Below are 6,982 nucleotides of genomic sequence, written 5' to 3'. Positions count from 1 at the left end.
AAAGAAATGTTCAAAGTCCTTAGTGATCAGAGAGAAATGCAAATCAAAATGACCCCTCAGGTGACAACACATGTTGGAGAGGATGTGGAGAAAAGAGCACTCCTCCTTCATTGCTGGTGGGATTGCAAACTGGTACAACCCATTTAACTTTTAAAGAAAATTTGTTTGCTTGAGAGCTTGTTCCATTTTACATTCCCCACACCTGTGTGAGTCCCAGCTACTTGCCACAAACTGACAATCTCAGCATCTTTTTGGAAGGCTTGTAAGAGACTCTATGATTCATCATCTCCACTTGTGAAAGATTTACACTAGATAGAAAAATCTGTGTGCGTATGTGGGTGTGTGCGCGTGCGCACACATGTTTCTTCTGTCAGCAGTTTAAGATTCTTTGAGCTCTTGGTCCACATTTCTTCCGGTCCTTCCACTGATTCCCTGAGTCCTGTGCTTAGTGGGTCGACCTCCCCCTCACACCCCCAAGTGGTTTCCTGGCTCCGTTGCTTGGTTTGTTTTGTGTGGGGGGTGACTATGACGTGTCTAGGAAGGTCTCCAACAGTTTTGTGCATTTCACGGATAGGGACTGACTCTTTGGCCATGCCTGGCAAGCGCACAGCCATTATTTCTCCACAACATGCCTGCTAGTATAGACTAAAGAATTTAAGAAGAGGCCTGCCGCAACTTTCAGGGTTCTTCTCCCGCCAATGAATGACCAGGAGCACTGGCACCCCACAGTAATTTAGAGGAAACTTTTCACATGTACACTGTCCACGTTTGCTTTTGATTACTGTGACAAAAATCATGACCAAAAGCAACTTTGGGGAGGAAATAGTTTATCTGGCTTACATATTGTCCATCACTGAGGGAAGTCAGGGTAGAGACTGAGGCAGAGGCAGGGGAGTGTCACTTACTGGCTTGTTCCCCTTGGCCTGGCTTTCTCAGTTTGCTTTTTTTTTTAATACCACCTGACACCACCTGCTCAAAGGTGGCTCTGCCACAGAGGGCTGGGCCCTCCCACATCTATTATTAATTAAGAAAAATGCCTCACAGACTTACCTGCAGGCCAATCTAATCTGATGGAGACAGTTTCTTAACTGAGGGTTCCTTTTTCCTGAAGACTCTAGTTTGTGTCAAGTGGAAAAAAAAAAACAAAACAAACAGCAAGAACAAAAACCAACCAAACCAACACGCGCAAGCACGAACACACACACACACACACACACACACACACGCACACACGCACCCCTCCATTGCACATCATATGTGCAGAAATCATAGGATCGCTGGATCACTTGTGGGAATTGGTTCTCTCCTACCCTGTGCATCCTGGGATAGAACTCGGGTTGTCAGACTTGGTAACAAGTACCTCAACTTGCTGAACCATCTCCACCGTGTTGGCGGTTTGGGTTTTCGTTTGCTTATTTTTATTTATTTATTTATTTATTTACTTACTTACTTTTTATTTTCATATGTTGTGTTTTAGACAGACTCTCACTATGTAGACCTGGACCAGGCTGGCCTCAGATTCACAAAGATCCGTCTGCTCCTGCCTTTTGAGTACTGGGATTAAATGGGTGTACCATCATGCCCGACCAGGTTTTGTTGCTTAAAATGCAATGTAAACCTTGTGCATTAGGGATCCCTAGTTCTAGGATTAGAGTAGGTGTATGCCACCACACCCAGCTTAGCAGTAGTCTTTTAAAAAAACATTTGCTTATTTACTTATTACTTTTTTTTAAAAGATTTATTTATTATTATATCTAAGTACACTGTAGCTGTCTTCAGACACACCAGAAGAGGGCATCAGATCTCATTACAGATGGTTGTGAGCCACCATGTGGTTGCTGGGATTTAAACTCAGGACCTTCGGAAGAGCAGTTGGTGCTCTTAACCACTGAGCCATCTCTCCAGCCCTGTTTATTACTTTGAGTGAATGTCTGTGCACAACATGCATGCCTGGTGACTGCAGGCCAGAAGAGAGCCTGGAATTGGAGTTACAGTAAGTTGTGAATAGCCTATGGGTGCTGGGAATTGAACCTGGGTCCTCTAGAAGAGCAGGCAGTCTTCTTTTTTTTTTAAAAGTTTTATTTATGTATTCTATAGCTGTCCTCAGATACTCCAGAAGTACACTGTAGCTGTCTTCAGATACTCCGGGAGAGGGCATCAGATTTCATTATGGATAGTGGTGAGCCACCATGTGGTTGTGGGATTTGAACTCAGAACCTTTGGAAGAGCAGTCGGCATTCTTAACCACTGAGCCATCTCGCCAGCCCCAGACAGTCTTCTTAAGAGCTGAGCCATCTCTCCAGCCCTGCTAGGATTTTTCAAATCATTTAACTGAAAGCAGCTCTCCAACAATTAGTTTCAGGACTATACAGAATCATTTGTTTGCAATGTCATTTCAATAAAATTTGCATACTTTTTGGAAATTGCTTTTTAACTAAACTAAAATTATCTTTGGTGCTTTTCTTCTCACCAATATCCACTTTGACTTCTCTATATTTTCAGCACTGGGGCTTAAATATCAAGAGTCTCTTTAAGGCCTAGATTTTAGCTATGATTTTGGACCTTGTATGAAACCCCTTATCAGCAATCTTTATGTGTGTGATGGCCTCCTGATTCCTTGTTGGTGTTTGAGACAGGGGCTCTTTGTGCTGCCCTGGCTTTCCTGGTACTCCTCGAATTCACAGAGATTCACCTGCCTCTGCCTTCCTATCACTGGAGATTAAAAGTGTGTGTCGCCACACCAGGTGGGCTTCCTGATTCTTGAGAGTCTGTTATTAGAAAAAGATGCTTGCTGGGCGTGGTGGTGCACGCCTTTAATTCCAGCACTCGGGAGGCAGAGGCAGGCAGATTTCTGAGTTCGAGGCCAGCCTGGTCTACAGAGTTCCAGGACAGCCAGGGCTACACAGAGAAACCCTGTTTCAAAAAAAAAAAAAAAAAAAAAAAAAAGAAAAAAAAGAAAAGGAAAAGATGCTTTAAGGACTTAGCCATAGTAGGTAGGCAGCTGAGACCTGGTTTCCCCTTTACATGGAGGACTGTGGGACATATGCAAGTGGAGGACTGTGGGACATATGCAAGGTCTGGGTATTTTTTAAATCCAAGCCTGGATGGTTCCTCTGGCAGCAGAAATGGCTTGCTAATTGAAAGGAGGCAGGTGGCACTTGAAAAAAAAAATCAACAATTAAAAAGATACCATACTTAAGAAGAAAAAAAGTAAAAGACATTTAATCACAAAGAGCACAACCACAGGACAAGAATTTAGGATTAAGGGTTCCCAAAAGCAACTGTTGCTTAAAAAAAAAAAAAAAAGTAATTGCTGGGTGGGGTGACAGCACATACCTTTGATTCCAGCACTTGGGAGGCAGAGGTAAGCAGGTCTAAAGCCAGCCTGGTCTACAGAGTGAGTTTCAGCCAAGGCTACACAGGGAAACCCTGTCTGGAAAAGCAAACCACTAAACCCCATGTAGTCGCTGGGCATGGTTGCACATACCTTACGTCTCAGCAGGCGCAGAGGCTGCTGGATCTCTGAGGCGGAGGCTAGCTTGGTCTATAAAGAGAGTTCCAGTACAGCCTAGGGCTACAGAAATGGACCCTGCCTCAAAACAACAAAAGTTTTACTTAATATGTAACTTTGCAAATCTGTCCTGGAACGCCAACCTGGAGCACCAGGCATGAGCCGCCATACCATCTGACTCAGATAAACTGTGCAATTTTTAGAACATGACATATGTTATGGTTTGAATGTTAGTACTTACTCCCAGATGAGGCTAATATCAGATATTAGAGCCTAACAATCATGTGATATTATTAAAAGGTGGGAAGTGATTAAATCTTGAAGAGCCTACCCTGATGAAGTAGTGTCATGTCTGTTGAGCAGCTTTCTATAGCCATTTGGACAAAATGCCAAAGAATATTTATATATTTTAAGATAATTCGTTTCAAAAGAAAAGAAGACTATTTATAAATTACCGAGCTCAAGGTATTTTTATGATAGTAGCCTGAGCATGCTGAAAATTAAGCTGTTAAGGCTGAGGTGTGGCTTAATGGTAGGCTACTTGCCTTGCATGCTTGAGGCCCCGTGGTCATACTGGTGTGTATCTGTAATCTCAGATTTAGGTTCAAGGTTCAAGGCCTGCCTGAGCAACCTAGCAAGTTCCTTACCAGTGCTCCATAGTGAGGCCCAATATGAGGGGCAGGAACATAGAGACAGCATGCCAATATATTTTACCAGGCTGGGGTTCAGCATTACTGTGGGTTCAATGTCTAATCCTAAAAGAAACAAATTAATTGTTAAGCACTTGCTACAAGTCAGGCACTGAGATGAGAGTTTTCCTTCCCCTCTACCCCCAAATACTTATTTTTGCTTAACGTGTATGGGTGTTCTGCCTGCCTGTAAATCTGTGCATCATGTGTGTAAAGTGTCCACAAAGGGTAGAAGAGGATGTTAGAACTCAAAAACTGGGGCTGGAGAATTGGCTCAGTGGTTAAGAGCACCGACTGTTCTTCCACAGTTCCTGAGTTCAAGTCCCAGCAACCACATGGTGGCTCACAACCATCTGATCTGTAATAGGATCTGATGCCCTCTTCTGGTGTGTCTGAAGACAGCAACAGTGTAGTGTGCTCATATACATAAAATAAATAATAAAAAAAAATCTTAAAAAAAAAAAAAAGAACTCAAAAACTGGAGTTTTAGATGGTTGGGAGGTTCTGTGTGGGTGCTGGGAATCGAACTTGAGTCCTCTGGAAGAGCAGCCATTGCTCTTAGTCAGTGATCATCTCTCTAGCCTAAGCTAAGAGTTTTCTATTGGTTGTCTCCTTAAATCCTCACCACAAGCTGATAAGGGAAATATTATTCATCTTCCCTCCCTCCCTCTCACACACGTAATCTTGCTATGTAGCCTTTTTCTTGAAAGTGTTCTACTTCCGCCTCCGAACACTGGAAGTGCAGAGATATAGGTACTTACCATCACATCCAGTAGCGCTCCCTGGCTGTCCTGGAATTCTATAGACCAGGCTGGCTAAAATTCAGAGCTCTTGTTTTAATTTTGTTTTGTTCTGAAAGAGCTCCTTGCCTGGTTTTCATGGAGCTGAGGATTAGACCTAGGGCTTCACATACATAGGCAAGCACCATACAGCCCAAGCCATAGCCCCAGCCTCTGACTTTTCTTTTAAAAGGTATTTTTTAATCTATTTATTTTGTGTAGCACGAAAGTGCCCTAGCCTACATATGGAGGTCAGAGGAAACATGTAGGAATGAGTTCTTTCAAACTCCTTCCTTCCACCATGTGGAAGGGATGGGACTCAGGTTGTCAGACTTGGTAGCAGAGCCCTTACTCACTGGACCACCTTGCTTTTCTGCCAAACTTTCCATCAACTGCTAAAAGGAATATAAGAATCCAGTCGTGGTGATGCACACTTTCAACTCAAGTGTTCAGGAAGCAGAGGCAGACAGATCTCTGTGAGTCTGAGGCCAGCTGGGGCTCCATAGTTAGAACCTGTCCTGGTTTTTTTTGTTGTTGTTTTTTTTTGTTGTTTTTTTTTTTTTTTTTTTTTTTTTTTTTTNNACAGGGTTTNTCTNTGTAGCCCTGGCTGTCCTGGAACTCACTCTGTAGACCAGGCTGGCCTCGAACTCAGAAATCCGCCTGCCTCTGCCTCCCGAGTGCTGGGATTAAAGGTGTGCGCCACCACGCCCGGCGGTTTTTAAAAGCAAAAGTGATAGTTCACTGTACAACCTCTGACAATGTTTTAGTATTGTCAATTATTTTTAAGTGCTTATAATCAACAAGATACCAGTGGTTTTTTTCTGGACTGACTCAAACTATGTCACAAAACATACTAAGAGAAGACTTTTCTAAGAAAGTCTACAGGCACATGTCTTCACTGGCTAAGCCAGTGCCCAGTGCCATGTTGTTCTGCCATGACACCTGAGACCGTGAAGGTAGATGCGCCGTATGAGGACGGAGCCTTCTGTTTGTAGATGTGCTCCAGAGAGCTACAGCTGCCAGTTATCGCGAGGTTTGAGAACAAAGGAGCCGAGACTCAACCCTTGAGTTTCCGCCTCCAGAACCATTGCTGGTTGAGTGCTAATTCTTCTTTGCTATCCCCTAATATATTTCCCTCGGAAGATTGGCAAAAGGCATGAAATGAAAACAGCAAGGGGATAGATTGTATTTTACTGTTTTGTGTAGCAACAACAACAACAAAAGGTAAAACTCAGGAAAAATGTATTTGCTTATGTGTAAACTATTCTGGTTCACCCACAGAACCAAGGAAAACCCCGAAGAAAAGATAAACAGAGACAGAAAGCAGGGAATTGGGTCGTTCGGGCTCTCTGGAGAAGCTGCTGTAACCAGGAAGCTCCGTGTGTTTATTGTAGAGTTGAATAGGGAGCTGGAGTTATTGTTTACAACTGAACCTGGAAGCAGATTATTACATATAGATAAACAAAGGGCAGGGCTTATTGTATACAGCTGGACCGAGGAGACAGGTTTCAATGATCTGAGTCAGAGCGGTCTCTGCAGGGAGCAGTCTGCAGGTGTAAATATGGGGGCGGGGAGAAAGACATGATGGACAGTTTTTAAAAAAAACAAAACAAAACACTGTCAGTGCTTGTCCCCAGTGTCCCCCAGGAAGGCTTTGCTATCCCTTGAGCCTGAGGCTATGTGTCCTTACCTGGCCCTGCTTACATCATCAATTCCCACTGACTAAGAACTTCACTCAGGGCTACCTCTGCTGCCCACACTGTTGCTTCTAACTTACTACACCTATAACTGTTGGGCGTGGGACTACATTACATACTGCGAATCTTAAGAGGATGCCTTCAACATAGATGGGCCATTTTAAATTGGATTATCAGCCCAAAACGTTATTTGCACAGTGTGTGTGTGTGTGTGTGTGTGTGTGTGTGTGTGTGTGGTTTGTTCTGGTTTTATTTAGGGTCACACTATGTAGCCCTATGCACACCATACCAAGTTTGACTAATCCT

This window comes from Mus pahari, chromosome 10 (genome assembly GCF_900095145.1).
Source record: "Mus pahari chromosome 10, PAHARI_EIJ_v1.1, whole genome shotgun sequence".
In the NCBI taxonomy this organism is placed as follows: Eukaryota; Metazoa; Chordata; class Mammalia; order Rodentia; family Muridae; genus Mus; species Mus pahari.
This window is presented reverse-complemented; position numbering follows the sequence as displayed.